We start from the raw sequence: 17,442 nt of genomic DNA on the forward strand, positions 1-17,442 counted from the left end.
ACCTGCAGTTCGTGTGCTTTCTGGAGTACTAAAGGGGCACTGTGCCATTGCGCCTATGCTCCAACGGTGGCGAGTTCCAACAAGTGGTTTATGCAGGAGTTGCCAAGATGAAGAGAACGTAAAATCTATCAACCACTTCTTTTGTCTCTGTCCAGGACTTCAAACAAGGCTACTTTAATGTCTTGGGGAACCTTATTTTACTGGCTTGGAAGAGATAACGAAAGCAAACTTATCGGATCTCCTCAACTTCATCTGGAAAACCAAATGGTTTAACAAGGATAACAAAAGTTGGCAACTCGCATCTCCTGGTAAAATTTTTTGAGGGCATCCCAATGGGCAATATATGTCTCCGAGTAGAAGTGCTGACAACTGTCAGCACGTACCTTCCGAACATAACCTAACCAAGTGTGAGTTAAAATTTTCACACATATGCTCCCATAAAAATGTATATATCTCGTACAAATCATCCGAGTTATATGTAAATTGATCTCTTAAAATAAACATTTTCAGTAAGTACATGATTTTCGCCACCCATCGAGAATCTTGGATGGCACCTGGGCGCCACAGGTAACCATACCTACTACTACAAAATATGTATAGCGTAGCGATCCGAAATCTTGCATTTGTCAAGGGCGGAAACTAAACTAGGAGTGATAAATTCAATCGTTCTGTCTGCGTTATCCCAATTTGGTTGAACTGTGATTAAAGATTTAGCTTCCATTTTGAGACAAATTTCTTCATCGAATTTATTCCAATTAAAATCAATGGAATTTTTAGCCGCTCTTGCTTCGTTTGCTAAAAGGATATTAACATCAGTCACACTCCCTGTACGACTATTTTCTCTTTACTTACGAAAAAATTCTTCTTTTGACTACATTTTCAATTCTACTTAAATGTCTATATAAATTATTAAGTAGAAATGTATTATTTTTATTTTTTATTTATGTTTCTTTCGTTTCTTGAAAACATTTGCGATTGCATTGTGCATGCCAGCTAAAAGCTATGAAATAGAAAACAGAGCACAGTCGCTCAACTAATTATTGTGTTTTGCGCATAATTTTCAACCGATTTTGCTCATCGGTATCTTATTAAAAAGATAATTTAATTATCTATTAAATGAGTATATATTAATAACTGTTGAAATAAGATAAAAGATAAAAAATGACCTTGAAATGAAAAATTTCTGTTTTTTGTACTGAAAACCCATCTTTGCTCGAGTGGCGCAACGTCATTTTTAATCCTATTGGTCCAAAACTTTGGGAATATCATTTTTTTGGTCAATGGCATATTCCTAGGGGGTGCGCTCATTAAAAATCGCATTTTAGTTTTTCTGAGCCACCCTAATGCCACAACTATATGTATGAAGAGTGTTCAGTTTCAGAAAGAATCTGAGTTGATATCCAGATTTAATTCTGTTACAACGATTTGCTTAAATTTTTCTAACTAAAAATTCAGGAAAATAAAAATCCTATAAATTCTATAAAAATTATTTCATAGGATTATAGTGTGTAATCTTTTTCGGAATAGCATGTTCTAGCTAATATTTTTTTTAGACGCTATGATTTTAATTCTAATTTAATATTTCATTAAAGACTGTAGTATATCATTTTAACAATGGTTTTAACTTGAAATGAGTGAATAAATTCATTTATTAGTATTTTTCTAAGTTTAGCATTAAGATTAGTGTATTAATATCAGTACATTAATAAATTTTAAACCCACATAAATTTAAGAAGTGATTTTTTTCTGAAAATGAAAAAATAGAGAACTGTTGGAAAAACAGAGTGTATATCTATCGGATGTGTTTTTAGCTGCATCAGAACTTAAAATGATAATACTAGATTGAAATGTTGTTGGAATGAAATTTTATTTATTATAATTTGGTAGATAATTTAATGGCTTTTTTTTTGAATATGATTTTCGGTATATGTCTGCCGCGGTTACGAGTTACATACGCCATTTGATCAATTCAATTTTTAAATACATTTTGAAATAAATGGAGTATGCCCCTATAAAATGTAATCGTGAATGAGATGTATTAAATCGAACCGACACAAAAGAGGGGGTCAGTTAACAGGACCGGACCACTTTTGGAAATAGTTATTACCAAATTGACTTCACAATAACTCGATTGTTAAGCGTGCTGTATGGCAAGTTGAGTCTTACATCGGCATATTGTTGCAAGCATATGTTACGTCGTCGAAGGTTAACTGATAAATTTTTGGAAACAAAAATTCAACGATAGCATTCGCCATTCACCGTAACGGCAGCTTCTTCCTCATTTTGTCTCATTTCAAAACAAATAAGGACTAATAATGCCGTCATCGGCATCTTTTACTTTTGGAAAGTAAAATTTGTGCGAAAACGCTCGACAAAGTGCAAAGTAAATTTCTATAATTTGGAACCGTTGTTCTAACGATAATCATCATTTTGGCATCACAGTCCAGAATGGACCATTGCCTCCTCTACAATACGCCTCCATTCTTCTCTGCATTTCGCTTTCTTTCTGTGTTGTGTTATTCTCATCGTTCGTATGTCGTCTTCTACATCTTGTAACCATCTTCGTCGCGTTCGTCGTCTTTTTCTACTTCCCTCTGGCTTTGTCTCGAAAATTTTCTTAGTCATTCTTTCGTTACTCATTCGTAGGATGTGTCTATACCAATTCAATCTTTGAGGTTTTATGTATCGTGTTATAGTTCGAACTTCGTTCAAGACATTTAATTCGTCGTTATACCGTATACGATATGTGCCGTCTTCTATGCACACCGGGCCAAATATTTTCCTGAGTATTTTTCTTTCAAATCTCAGGAGCAGTTGTTTGTCGCTGGATTTAATGACCCATGTTTCACATTCGTAGGCAAGAACCGGTTTAATGGCAGTTTTATATATGCGCCACTTTTGTTCCTTTGATAGTAACGTTGATTTCATAAGCTTGATATGGGCAAAAAATATGCTCTGTTAGCTGTTTTAATACGATCTTGTATTGTAAGAGTCATATCTTTACTTGTGCTGAGAATTACGCCTAGATATTTAAACTCGTTTATAGACTCGAAATTGTGACTGCCTATTCTGATGTGACTATCTTGGGGAAATCTTGTCATGTATTTAGTTTTTTCTTCGTTTATTCTGAGGCCTGTTTGCTTTGTAGCATGCTCTAGTTGTATGAAAACTCTTTGAAGATATTCCTTGTTTCTTGCAATAATGACGATATCGTCAGCATAGGCGCATATTTGTGTAGATTTATAAAATATTGTACCCCTTTTGATCTATTTCGTTGATAGCTGGATGTAGAGTCAGATTGATCAGAAGCGAGAAGGAGTAGAGAATCACCTTGACGTACGCCAGATTTGGTTCCAAATTTGTCTGAAAGTTCACCATTCAGGATTATTTAGCGTTTGTATGCATTAGAGTCATATTAATTAAGTAAATGTATTTTTGCGGTATACCAAGTTTTTTTTAAATAGTAATCAATATATTTTCTGTTCAGCTTATCGGAGGCTTGTTTAAAATCTATAAAGAAACAATGTATGTTAATGTTGAACTCATAACACTTCTCGAAAATCTGTGACATAACGAAGCATTGGTCTGTTGTTGAGCGACCGGTTCTAAAACCACATTGATAATCTCCCAGTATTTCTTTTGCGTACATGTTTAGTTTTTCATACAATATGTTCGAAAATATTTTATAGCAAACATTAAGAAGAGATATACCTCTCTAGTTAGCACAGCTCCTTTTGTCGCCTTTTTTATAGATAGGAACTATTAAGCTTGTTCCTGGGATTTTTTTCTGTTCTCCAGATTTGAAGTATTCAATTCATGTATCTGCTTGTGAAGTTCTTCTTCGCGTTTTTGCTCAGTTCAGCGTTTATAGAATCTTCTCCACACGATTTAAAGGTTTTTAACTTCTCTATTGCTCGTTTTGTGTCCTCAAATATGGGTTCCACTAGCATATTTTCTACTGTTCATACGGTTTCACTAGGGGCTTCGACTTCATTTCTATTCAGCAGATCGGATGGTTTTTCTAACGATAAACGAGATATAATAATTTGTCAAACTATACTGAACAAAAATGTCAAACCAGTTTGATATTCCCAACTGTTAAACACAACTGATACACATGATCGATATCGATAGTTCATATGATGCTAAAAAAGATTTTATACAATGTAATTTTCACAAAAATTAAAAAATTACACATTTCGAAAAAATTTGTACTTATAATAACATAATAATATCTTAACAGAGAATCAACCTGTATATATTTTGAAATTTAAATGCAATTTGGTAATTAATTAGCATACAGATGAAAAGTTTACAAAAGAAAAATAATTGGGACATTTTCTTATGAGCACCAATATTAAATAAAAACATGGAATATTGTAAAACAGTTCATAATATGACACAAAAGCACAGAACGAAGGAGAGCAAAAAATTTTAATATAAACTTAAAGCAATAAAATAAAAATGAAAGAAAATGGCGATTTTTTGGTTGATGTTAACGTAGATAGTGATCTGCTGTTTACAGGGCACATTTTGCTTCCAGCAAAAGCTATGTTGGGTAGACATATATGCTATAAATGAACTTCGTTTCACACAGTTGTACACATATGAACGATTGTAAAGTTGCGAGAATATCAACTACTGGCAGTAAAAAAGGGAGGGACGCTCTTTATAAAAGCAGAAGGTACTGTTCTACAGACTTGGTTAAACGGATGTAAATGTGCCTTTAAGTAGAATTACAAACGAATTTTTTGAAGTATATTGCGTTACTATATAATTATAATTTAATAATAATTAATTTTAATTAATCGTATTATAGAAGTGAAAAGATTACATAGGTATATATACCTATGTAATATATATATATTGCATATATGCAATATATAGCTCACAAATCTATATAAATATAGATCGATAGAACATTAATTTATGAAGAAGTAATATTTAATTCAATGAGTTATGTATAGCTAACACTAATATTAATTTTTATACCGATATTATTAAGTGCGATTGGAAGATAAAGCAATTACAACTTTTTATAGGTACTAGAAAACATTTTGTAAATAATAATAAAAATATCAGTAAAATATGTCAAACACAGTTTTAATAATACGAATATAATAAGATATAATAAGAATAATAAGAAATCTGTTTAATGCAATACTAAAAATTTTTTTTTCCATTAACTTAAAAATGTGATAACTATGATATAGTACTCCCAAAAACTAATAAGAATTTAAATATACAAACAATTATACAGAATTGCCAGATAATTAGACCAGCACTACTTTATGGGTGTGTCGCGCATATCAAAGCTGACGACTTTACTATCCAGAAGCTACAAGTTGCTCAAAGTCAGGCTCTCCGAAGACTCTTCAAAGTATCATGGTACATCCGCACGAATGACATGCTAAGAGACCTTATAATAAATCCGGTCAAAAAATACATAAGGGACAGAGCTCTGAAGCTATATGCGCAAACCGACAGGCTGCCCTACTTAGCACTATCTAATCTCAGAGTAATCACTAACCGCACGGGGCAGTACGTAGATCTTAGATCAATCATTAAATTATCACGAAGTTTATGAGAAACACACAAATTAGTCAATGAGTTGGGTGGGACTCTGCAGAATCCCCCCAGCTATCATAGAGTAAAAGTGCCCAGATGCACTAACTCGGAAAAGGGTTAACATAATAATAATAATATACAAGCTTCTTTCTCTCCATGCTAAAATTGCAGAATTATCAAGTCGCTCCCATTTTACGCAGACAATAAATAAACTTCTTTACAGAAATTCCGCCATATTTCAACTAAAAACATCCGTAGCTGATTGTTTCAATCCACATTAAAATAAAATAAATTAATAGATTTGTGTAAATTGTTTGTACAAGTTTACTTAAAAGAATTATTTTGTTCATAGAGCAGTTGTAACAAATAAATTTATTGTGTTATGAAAAATACAATTGTATATATACAATTCAACAGTTCACAATAGTTAAAAACAGTTGACCAATTTTTCGTTTTCACGATACGAAGAATATATAACCGGTACTTCGATTGTTGTAATTAAACTTCAATTCACTTAAATGAGATTTACGAATGTTTCTTTTTTCGGGTTGATAAAATCTTTTAAATGAAATGATTTCTTAAATGTTTGACTTGACGGCCACATAATCAAAATTGATAAATCCGATTTAATTTGTTGATAATTTCTTCTAAGACAGAAAGCCTTGGATTAAAAGTAAAAGTTCACTTCTAATTAAACGAACGTTTATTCTCATAATATCAGATTTCCAAGAACCGAATCGAAACTATAACAAATATTTTGCCTGCAAAAACTTTTTTTATTTCTGCTATTTATTTTAGAATTCAAGTATCAAAATATTCTGTTTTGATTTATAAAACATTCGAAATCCAATATTATTGTTTCCAAACTTTATGAGAGAGTTTTAAGAGTGCTTATGGTTTTATGCTTTTTCTAAAGATATAACATTATTAATTGCTTTAAGAATTCATTGATATGGATATCCAATTCAATGTACCTATCCAAATCGCATTCGACCATTTATATATTATTAATATTTTTTATTTTTAAATTTCCAGTCATTTTCTTATACATCAGAAAATATATATTTTTAAATAATATGTAGATTGCAATTTTGTGAGAAATATTCATAAATTCAATTCGTTTTCTTTTATGCTCTCATGCATGCAATTTTAATTAAGAACAAAAAATGATTTTATTCATATAAAAATGAGAAAAAGGAAAGTTTTTTCAATATATAATTATTAATATTTTAAGGAAGGAATGAATGCATAGTTAATTGTGTTTACCGTAAAGAGTTGACATCATTGAAAATTTATTGCACTGTGAATAAATATGTCAGCGAAGGAAAAACTTGAATTGAAATAATTGCAATTGTTGCGAATTGCAATAAATAAATAAAAATAATTTTATTTTCCATTTTTAATGAATAGCAATTCTTATTTTTGAATTTAATACTGTTATATTATAAATACTTTTGTTTTATAATATGCTTATATATCATGCATTCGCATTTGTAACATCTTGTATTTAAAATATATCCACTTATAAATTCCCTTCTGTTCTTCTTGTTATAGGGTTGATATAATATATTTTTGTTTTTATCTGTATTTTTACAAATACAAATCAAATTTTAGTAATAAAAGTAACATTGCGGTTATTACCAATGCTGAACATCAACCCGCTGTTTAGCACCCGCTTTGTTAATTATAGTTTTTATTTGACTTGAAATTTTTCCTTCTGAGCACCTTTCTAATATTTGTTTCATTATCAGTCTATAGAATAATTATAACGAAAAGGAAAAATATCACATTAAAGAATGTGATATGCAACTTTTGCTTCATTGATCTTTAAAACCATCATAACCAAAAAATACATAAAAAGCGCATTATACAGCATATTATAGGCTGTGCCTATAATATTTTCGATTTTACTGTATGCATAACATAGCGTCATGGGTAGAAACGATATAGTTTCTAGCCAGAATTTCATTAAAAAAAAACGTCGTTGTGATATGGCCAAAGAGATGATTTCCAACGCAGATAGTGACCCCACATTCATCGAAAGCATCAAACTGGTGATGAGACATGGGTCTATGAATTTGACATGCCCACCAAACAACAATCGACTTAATGGTGCTTTAACGGTCAATAAGGAGTATTATTTGGCCGTTATGCGTCGTTTGTGTGAGGCCATTCGCAAAAAGAGGCTAGATTTGTGGAAGGAAAACTCATGGATTTTACACCACGATAACGCACCGCCTTACACAGCGTTAGTTGTGTCGCAGTTTTTGGCCAAAAACTCCACCAATATCATCAACCAAGCACCATACTCTAAAGATATGATCCCGTGTGACTTTTTCCTTTTCCCCCGACTCAAATTGTCATTGCGAGGAACGCGTTTGGAGACCATAGAGACCATAAAAGACAATTCGCTGCGTGAACTAAAAGCCATACCTTCGGCGGCCTGTAAAACTTGTACGAAAACTTGGATCAAGCGTTGGCATGCATGCATTGCCACAGAAGGAGAGTACTTTGAAGGTGATATTAAAGAAAATTATTAAAAATTAAAATTTTGCATGTTTTTTTAACTTCTCGTTCTTTTTTGATCAAATGGCATATGTGTACATATCTATATATATATTTTTTTGTAGTTTTTTGTAACTGAACGAGGTAATATTGTTTGTAAGTTTTCTGTTGCCTTATAGTGGTTGTAATTGTATAATGAATCTGTTTAATATTACGAGTAACAATGGTTAAATGAAAACAAAGTAGAAACGTGAATTCAATTTAATCTTTTAAATCGATTAAAGTAAATTTATGGACTAAGTCAACTTATCGATTAAAATCTTTGTTCTATCGTAAATATATAAAAAAGCTTCCTTTATTTATTATTAGGTTTATTATATTATTTTTACAACACTTATACGTGGTGAGATCAAAATTAAGCAAATGTGTTAGTAGTAAATGGAATAATCACCTAACACAGACTGCAGGTACTGTAGAGAAGAGAGAGAAACTGCATACTATGTGCTTGGGGAGTTCCCGGCACTGATGCTCATGCGGATGAAACACCTAGGAGGGTATTTTATGGATCATAAGTATTCAAGACTAGGAAAGATAGTCTCTATACTGTCTTTCATTAAAGAAATCGGACTTGGAGAAACTCTCTAATCTGACTAAGGGACACAATAGATCCTGCACTAACTCTTTTCAAATAATAATCAATACTCAAATAGAACTATCTGATTTACGTAGGGGACTAAGAATGTTTTACAGATATAGAATATATGAATAAAGTATTAGTGTTGCTGTTAAGCTAGACTTACTTTGTATAGGGACAAAGAAGCTTTATTAAATTTTTTAGAAGGGTTTTCGAATAACAAAGAAAGAAATTAAGGACAAACACAAAAATTTATTTTTAATTTTATTGAAATTTGGCTGACCATACAACGCTGTTTCGAGTATTGCCAAGTACTCTTCATCAGTGGTCTTTGGGAATAATCGAATTTTATTTAATTAGTTTATAGTCCGTATATAATTTGTTTGGACTGCAAGTGCCAGGCTTAGAACTCGTGCCTGTCAAATTAGAAACGACCACTGAAGAGTACCACTGATGAAGAGTACTTGGCAATACTCGAAACAGCGTTGTATGGTCAGCCAAATTTCAATAAAATTAAAAATAAATTTTTGTGTTTGTCCTTTATTTCTTTCTTTGTTATTCGAAAACCCTTCTAAAAAGATATAGAATATATATAGTATATATTTTATTTTATGTCAACAATTTTTTAGTTAATTTTTTATGTACTTTATTAGTCCTTTTTTTAAAGGTTTAAGTTCTCTGATGAATTAAAAAACTTGAAAATAGCAATTAATTTTTTTTTAAATATTTTATGTTATAATTAATATTAAATATTGCTCATTCATTCGTTTTTAATTCTTATTTAGCCTTTAATTTAGTATAACTTTATATATGAAATTTTTATAGAAATTTATTGAATATACATTTCAAAGCAACACATGGCATGTGAGTAAGTATAAATTCGTGGTGTCCTAAATTGCGAATGTTTTATTAAAATTGTTGTTTAACTTTTCTTGTATCTTTTCGAAAATTGCCACAGGCAACTTAACAACTTTCTACGTTCTCGTTTTTTTTTCTGGCGTGGTTATCGTAACCTAAGAAAAATGTTGCGACAATAAAATTTCTAATCAATAGTCTCATAACTAAAATTAGTAAACTTTTCAAATATATAAGAACAATTTTGTTGTTAGACATACTCACAAGAAGTATCCATACAACTACTGAAATTTTGTGGCTCACATATTTACCATGACACTTAAGAAAGATATCAGCACAACTCGTATGAAAAACCCAAAATGTGGCTTACCAGCAGTCCCTCAAAAGACAAAGGGGAATACGGGTTTCTCCGAGTATTTGTCCAAGTTCTGCTGAGTGTATTTGTTTATCGACATATACAAAAGAACAGTTGTACACACTCCAACAAAAGTGGCTTAGCTTCTTTGCTAAGTTACAAACATACACACATATGTAGCTATATTTGCTTTACTCGTATGACAGCTGCTGTCATTTTATGACATTGTTTGCTTTTTCCGTTTAGAAAATGGCGTTCACATTACCTGCCGAAAATAAGAAAAGTGCACTTTTGCGCGTAAGTTCACAAGTACGAGTATTTTGGGTGTACCTTGCTCACACCTACTCTTATGCTTTTTATACCCGTATATATCTTTTTTATTCTTAATATTGTTTTTCTGTTGTATTTTTTTTTTATTTTACTTGAACTTTACGTACGTCATATCAATAAATATCTGAAGGCTACATACATAATGTTATTTGCATTTTTTCATTAAAATTTTTACAATGCAAACAATCCTCAACTTTATAATAAAAATCATTGGTATATGTGCCATAAAGGTTATGTGTGTATATGTTAATGTTAACTTTTGTGTATTAAATGTCTTGGAAATTTAATAATAAAATTTAAAAAATGTTAATATTTACACACTTTTGATTATTTATAAGGCGAAAGTAAATAAAATTATGGGAAAGTATATGAAACCCTCGACAAACACTCGAACATGGCAACTGTATATCCTTGTACTCGTACATGTTGAGATAATTAAATGCCTTTTGCTTCAGTTATCAACACTACATTTATTTACTCAAAAAATATATAAATTTAATTTCAGTTACAATTCTCTTGATTTTAAAATTGAGGTTTGGGTATTTGCACTACATTTGCAGAAAAATTAAAATTAATTTAAAATGATTTTTGAAGCAATTATTAACTTTTATTATAAGGTTTACTTTTTTATAATTCATTCTTCTAAATGATAACAAGAAAATAACATTTATTTTAATTATACGAAAATTGATTATAAACTGAGAAAATCTCTAGAAAATTAAATTTTCCATAAAAGTTATAAACACATTTGTATACATTATACTAAAGTTTTAGATTGAATTGATAATACAATTCAGAAAATTTCTGTTTGATTTTAATTTTCTTTTAATATACTATATTGCATTATTTTTTATTTTAACTTAGCTTATACTTAGGCAAGTAAAATATTTTCATATATATGCTAGCACAAATTAGATTAGATAGACCCAGCTGAGGAATAATGCTTAGCAATAATATAACATTTTTATTAAAGTTTTAGAGGAGTTTTTCGAATAGCAAAGAAAGAAATAAAGTACAAACACAAAAATTTATTTTTTAATTTTATTGAAGTTCGGCTGACCATACAACGCTGTTTCGAGTATTGCCAAGTACTCTTCATCAGTGGTCTTTGGAAATAATCGAATTTTATTTAATTAGTTTATAGTCCGTATATAATTTGTTTGGACTGCAAGTGCCAGGCTTAGAACTCGTGCCTGTCAAATTAGAAGCGATGACTAATCGTGTTTATCCACAAGAAGCCAAGGCTGCACAAACTTTCAATGCTCAAGTTCCAGGTTTTATTGTCACTTATTTTTATTTAATTAGTGACAACAACCAACGCACTTGCCGTGCTTTTTAAATAAGAACGAGCTTATAAACTTCAGCTTTATTTTTAGAAACACAAGTTCAGCGAATTGAAAGTTTAACTTTTGGGTTTTGCCTATTTCTTTATTTCTTTTCAAAGCTACTCTTTTTGTAGAGACATTTTGTAATGCATATTGTTTTACTTACTATATGTAAAGCGACCATTTTGGTGCTTTTTACAAAGAAGCTATGCTATGTTATTCTACAAATCCGCTTTCGCGGTTAGGAAAAGTTGAACAATATTATATTTTAACATATTGTTCTTTACTTTTCACAAGCCTAATATTTGAATAAAGTATTAGTGTTGCTATAAAGCTACGCTTTCTTTGTATGGTGACAAAGAAGCTTTATTAAAATTTAGAGAGTTTTCGAATAACAAAGAAAGAAATAAAGGACAAACACAAAAATTTATTTTTAATTTTATTGAAGTTTGGCTGACCACACAACGCTGTTTCGAGTATTGCCAAGTACTCTTCATCAGTGGTCTTTGGGAATAATCGAATATTATTTAATTAGTTTATAGTCCGTATACAATTTGTTTGGACTGCAAGTGCCAGGCTTAGAACTCGTGCCTGTCAAATTAGAAGCGATGACTAATCGTGTTTATCCACAAGAAGCCAAGGCTGCACAAACTTTCAATGCTCAAGTTCCAGGTTTTATTGTCACTTATTTTTATTTAATTAGTGACAACAACCAACGCACTTGCCGTGCTTTTTAAATTAGAACGAGCTTATAAACTACAGCTTTATTTTTGGAAACACAAGTTCAACGAATTGAAAGTTTAACTTTTGGGTTTTGCCTATTTCTTTATTTCTTTTCAAAGCTACTCTTTTTGTAGAGACATTTTGTAATGCATATTGTTTTACTTACTATATGTAAAGCGACCATTCTGGTGCTTTTTACAAAGAAGCTATGCTATGTTATTCTACAAATCCGCTTTCGCGGTTAGGAAAAGTTGAACAATATTATATTTTAACATATTGTTCTTTACTTTTCACAAGCCTAATATTTGAATAAAGTATTAGTGTTGCTATAAAGCTACGCTTTCTTTGTATGGTGACAAAGAAGCTTTATTAAAATTTAGAGGAAAATTATATACGGACTATAAACTAATTAAATAAAATTCGATTATTTCCAAAGACCACTGATGAAGAGTACTTGGCAATACTCGAAACAGCGTTGTATGGTCAGCCGAACTTCAATAAAATTAAAAAATAAATTTTTGTGTTTGTACTTTATTTCTTTCTTTGCTATTCGAAAAACTCCTCTAAAATTTAATAAAGCTTCTTTGTCCCTATACAAAGTAAGTCTAGCTTAACAGCAATACTAATACTTTATTTTTATTAAAGTTTATCAAGAAGTCCCAACAAGTTTATACAAGTTTTTTTTAGTATGTACATTTTTCTCAATATAAGCTGTTAAAAAACTGTTAAATAAAACTTATGTTTTTATTAAGGACTGTTTTACATATCATCAAATTGAGACTTCAGGTGCTTAATACTGTATCTGAAAAGAGAAATCGGCCAGTTCTTTGGTTTTAGATTTTTCTTTTCAATGAAGAATTGGAAGCGTTATTGAAGGAATACATAGCTCGAACAGAAAAGAATTTTTTAATATTATAGCTAGAATATTTAAGGTCTTTAAATCAAAAATAAATATCTATTTGTTTTCTTCACTTCTGGTTTACTTGTTAAAACGCGTGTTAGTGTTTAAAGCACTTTTACTTAATAGTATTAGTTATCACTTGGATCAGTGATCATTGTAATTGTAATGGATGCTTCTTTAAAATCCAATAAGTCAATATCAATAATCAATCAATGAATCAAATATCAATAAATTTTATATTTTTTCATATTTTTTTAATTTCTTAGACATCTTACCCTGCGCTAACATCAACTTTTATCCGCCCATATTTTACAACAATTAGAGTATCGATTCAGGTATTCTGCCCTTTTTTTTTGCTTGGTCAAATGTGAGTTAGTGCCTATAGCACTTTTACTCAATAGTGTCTGTAACTATTTAGATAATCGACTATAATAAGAGCTTCCTTGAATTCTGATAACAAATCAAAATTCAGGATGATTTAATAGAAGTGTGCTTTGAGAAGTGTGCCAGCATATCTACCTGCCAGAATATATACTGCATTTAATTTGGAGAGGTCAATTTTAAATTAGTCTGCGCATTCACAGTATCGAACAGTTTCAGCTTAACAGCGGCTATAAAATATTATTTCTAAACTCAATTAAGATACTATGTTTGACGTTTTGTTTCTAATCTAGGTTTCTAATTTCTAATTTTAAATTAATAATTTTTTATATTAAAAAAATTTATTTTATTTTATATTTTACCATCGAGCTTAACAGCTGCTATAAAACATTATTTTTAAATTATATTAAATTAATTTTATTCTTTTGTGACCAAAAATATTATATAATAATTTTTTATTATTATTGTTCAGTTTCCCTGAAGATGACTATCAGAGACAGTTGAAATATTGGAAAAATATTTTGAAAAAATATAAATTATTTTTAAATTATATTAATAAATTATTAAATAAATTATTCACTTTATTCAATAAATTAAATAAATTTTTGATCTTGTCCTTTCTTTGCTATTCAAATCCGTCTAATTTTTAAATAGTTTCTTTTCGTCATAAAGAAAAAAATAACATTAAAAATAGTTTTTTTTATTTCTATTTAAATAACCAATTAATCCGCTAGTAAATTATTGAGATACTATGTTTGAAGTTTTGCTTATTATTTCTAATTTATAAATTTAAATTCATAATGTTTATATTAAAAAAAAATTAATTTTATTTCATATTTTATCATTGAGCTTAACATCTGCTATAAAACATTATTTTTAATTAATATTAAATGAATTGAGATACTTTGTTTAAAGTTTTGTTTAATATTTCTAATTTATTATTTTAAATTTATAATTTTTTATTTAAAAAAAAATTAATTTTATTTCATATTTAACCATTGAGCTTAACAGCTGCTATAAAACATTATTTTTAATTAATATTAAATGAATTGAGATACTTTGTTTAAAGTTTTGTTTAATATTTCAAATTTATATATATAAATTTTTATTCATTTTTTTATTAAAAAAAAACTATGTTAATATATTCTTATACTTTGCCATTGAGCTTAACAGCTGTTATAAACTCAGTTGTGTTTTAAACTGAATTAATTAAGATACTTTGTTCAAAGAAATATATTTCTAAGATCTGACTTTTTTTTTATATCATAACAACAAACTTTAGTTGAATGCTTTCTTGATTTCTTTCATCTTCATAAGTAAAATTACTCGCATTCGCTTAATTATGCATTAAAAGTTTTCCAGCTGTTTTCTCGGCGTGTTTTAATTTACAGACATTTCAGTGTTATTTGAAAAACTAAAGTAAATTGAAATTAAAGAATACACATCATTTGCAGAAAATGCCATTAAAACGCAACTTAGCATGAAAATAAAAGTTTATAATATGAGCAGAAGAGAAGAGATAATTAAAATGTGTGCAGCTTTTTTTTTTTGTTTGGTACACGAATAAAAGCATTCATATTTGCTCTAAAATATTTAAAAGCAAAATACATTAACAATCACAAACAATGAACGTGTTTCATCTTTAGCAAATCCTACGCGCAACGTACACACATTATTTTTCACATTTGCACATTTTACACTTTTAAAGTGCGAGTACACAGTCGCACACATTTACACAACCTGCCTGCACTCTTGTGCTTTGCCACGGGCAAAAACAATCGCTACCGAACCAACGAGTAGAGAAGAGGTGTAACTAATTTCATAAGAAATTTAACTTCCGGCATTTGTGCAGGTTCATGTTGACTTCATACGAGTGCAGAGCCGCTGCTCTCGTCGTCGTTGTCGTCGTCGTCATCGTCTGTTTGTTGTTGCGCATACGATGACTGTAACAAGTATATTTGCGTCTTCCTGTTAAGTACAGCAGGAGTGAACGGGAACATTGACGGTGTACATGTGTACATGTGTGTGATGTGTGCGTATGTGTTTATAGTGTTATAATTTATTTTATGCAATTGTGTTTACTTCTATTCTTTGTATGCTTTTTGTTGCATTTATTTCTTTGGTTTTTATTTGCACGAAATTGCTTACTCTTTGCACTATTTTCCATTTCCATTTCCGTTTCACACTCGCTTCTCAACAGTATAGCACTAAAAACACATATATAAACGCTGCTGCAGGTAATCAACGCAAGTGTGGGATTCGCGCTACTACGGATTTTGTTTATTTGTGTAATTTGAAGTGAATTCTTATTGTTGTATGTGTGCATATGTGCTTGTTGTGTGTGTGTGTGTGTGTGTGTGTGTTTGTATTGCTGCAAATAATTATGTTTCAACGAAAAGCACAAACGGAAAGATTGTGGCATAGCGTGTATGTCGGCATGAAATGGCAACGTTTATTTGCCTCAAGTACAAATTTATTTCCTTGATCTTAACTTTTATTTTGGGTTTTGCTAGCACAAATTTTTTTTTAAGTCTTCTTATTATTATTTCTTCCTTATACCGTACAACAACATCCTTGCTGTGCTTTTGTTTTTTACGGTAAAATTGTGTGTGTGTGTCTAGAAAATATTTCACTTCAAATTTTTGCGCTATTTGTTTGTTACTTTGTTTTTTGTTCTTTGTTTTTTGTTCTTTTTTCATTTTCATTTTCGTTTTCGTTTCCGTTTGTTTTCGTTTATGTTCATTGTGCTTTAATTTCATTACATTTAATGAAGTTTTATGGAATTTAATATTTTTTCTTAAGGATTCGTGGTAGTATTTTTTTTCTCCGACTGCGAAATAAAACTAAGTAGAATAACTTTTTATATTGCAGACTTAAGCAAAGTGCTTTTCATTTTTAAATTATGCTCGCATTACAGCTGTACAATTTGATTTAAAGGGTTTAGAACTTAGAGCTCATAGAAATATATTTAAAAAATAATTTAAGTGGAATTCTGGAAATTCAGCAGAATGTCGAGCATTTTACTAAATTGCTTTGAGAAGAAAAACGAAAAAAGCGACAAAAAAAAAATTTCAGCTAAATTTTCAAGTAATAAATATTATGAGGATTGTTTAAAGTTTTTACATAAAATCCCATAAAAAGAATATGAAGTAATAAGAATTTAAATGGTTTAAAAAAAATCATTTTAAGGAACTAAGTGTATGAGAAAATGAAAATTAAATATAAAAAATTAGTATGGAGTAAAAAGATTATTAAAAAATAAGTACATGTATCAGCTATATTTTTAATAGACAAAAAACAAAAACAAAAAAACTAAAAAAATTTGATTATATATGTATAAATAAATATAAAATTTAATAAATAAAAATAGAGTACGTATGTGTACGTATATATGAAGAAAAGTTCTTCGTAAGAGCTTTGGTCCTCTATGAGTTGGCGACGATTACCGCATACGAATGAACCACAAGCTATACGCGCTTTATCACGACATTGATGTAATTCAGCGAATTAACATCCAGCGACTTCAAGGGCTTGATTTTGCCGTGAGTATGGATGAAGATGCTCCCACGAAAAAGGTGTTTGAAGCAGTAGTTGACAGAAAAAGACGTAGAGGTAGACCGTGTCTCCAGTGGAGTGATCAAGTTAAGTGAGCACTAACTCAACTTGATGTACGAAACTGGAGAAAACGTGCACGCAGCAGAGGTGCCTGGGGAGATCTGCTGCGTCAGGCCTAGTGCTAATGTATTTAAAGGATATTATCATGTAGTTCGTTTATTTTAATTAAATTTTAATGTATTTTAAAATTCACTTTAGTTCATTTTAATATTGTTTTATGTTTTAATATTTTAAAGATATTATTTTAACT

The sequence above is a fragment of the Teleopsis dalmanni genome, chromosome 1 (genome assembly GCF_002237135.1).
Source record: "Teleopsis dalmanni isolate 2A chromosome 1, ASM223713v2, whole genome shotgun sequence".
NCBI classification, from domain to species: Eukaryota; Metazoa; Arthropoda; class Insecta; order Diptera; family Diopsidae; genus Teleopsis; species Teleopsis dalmanni.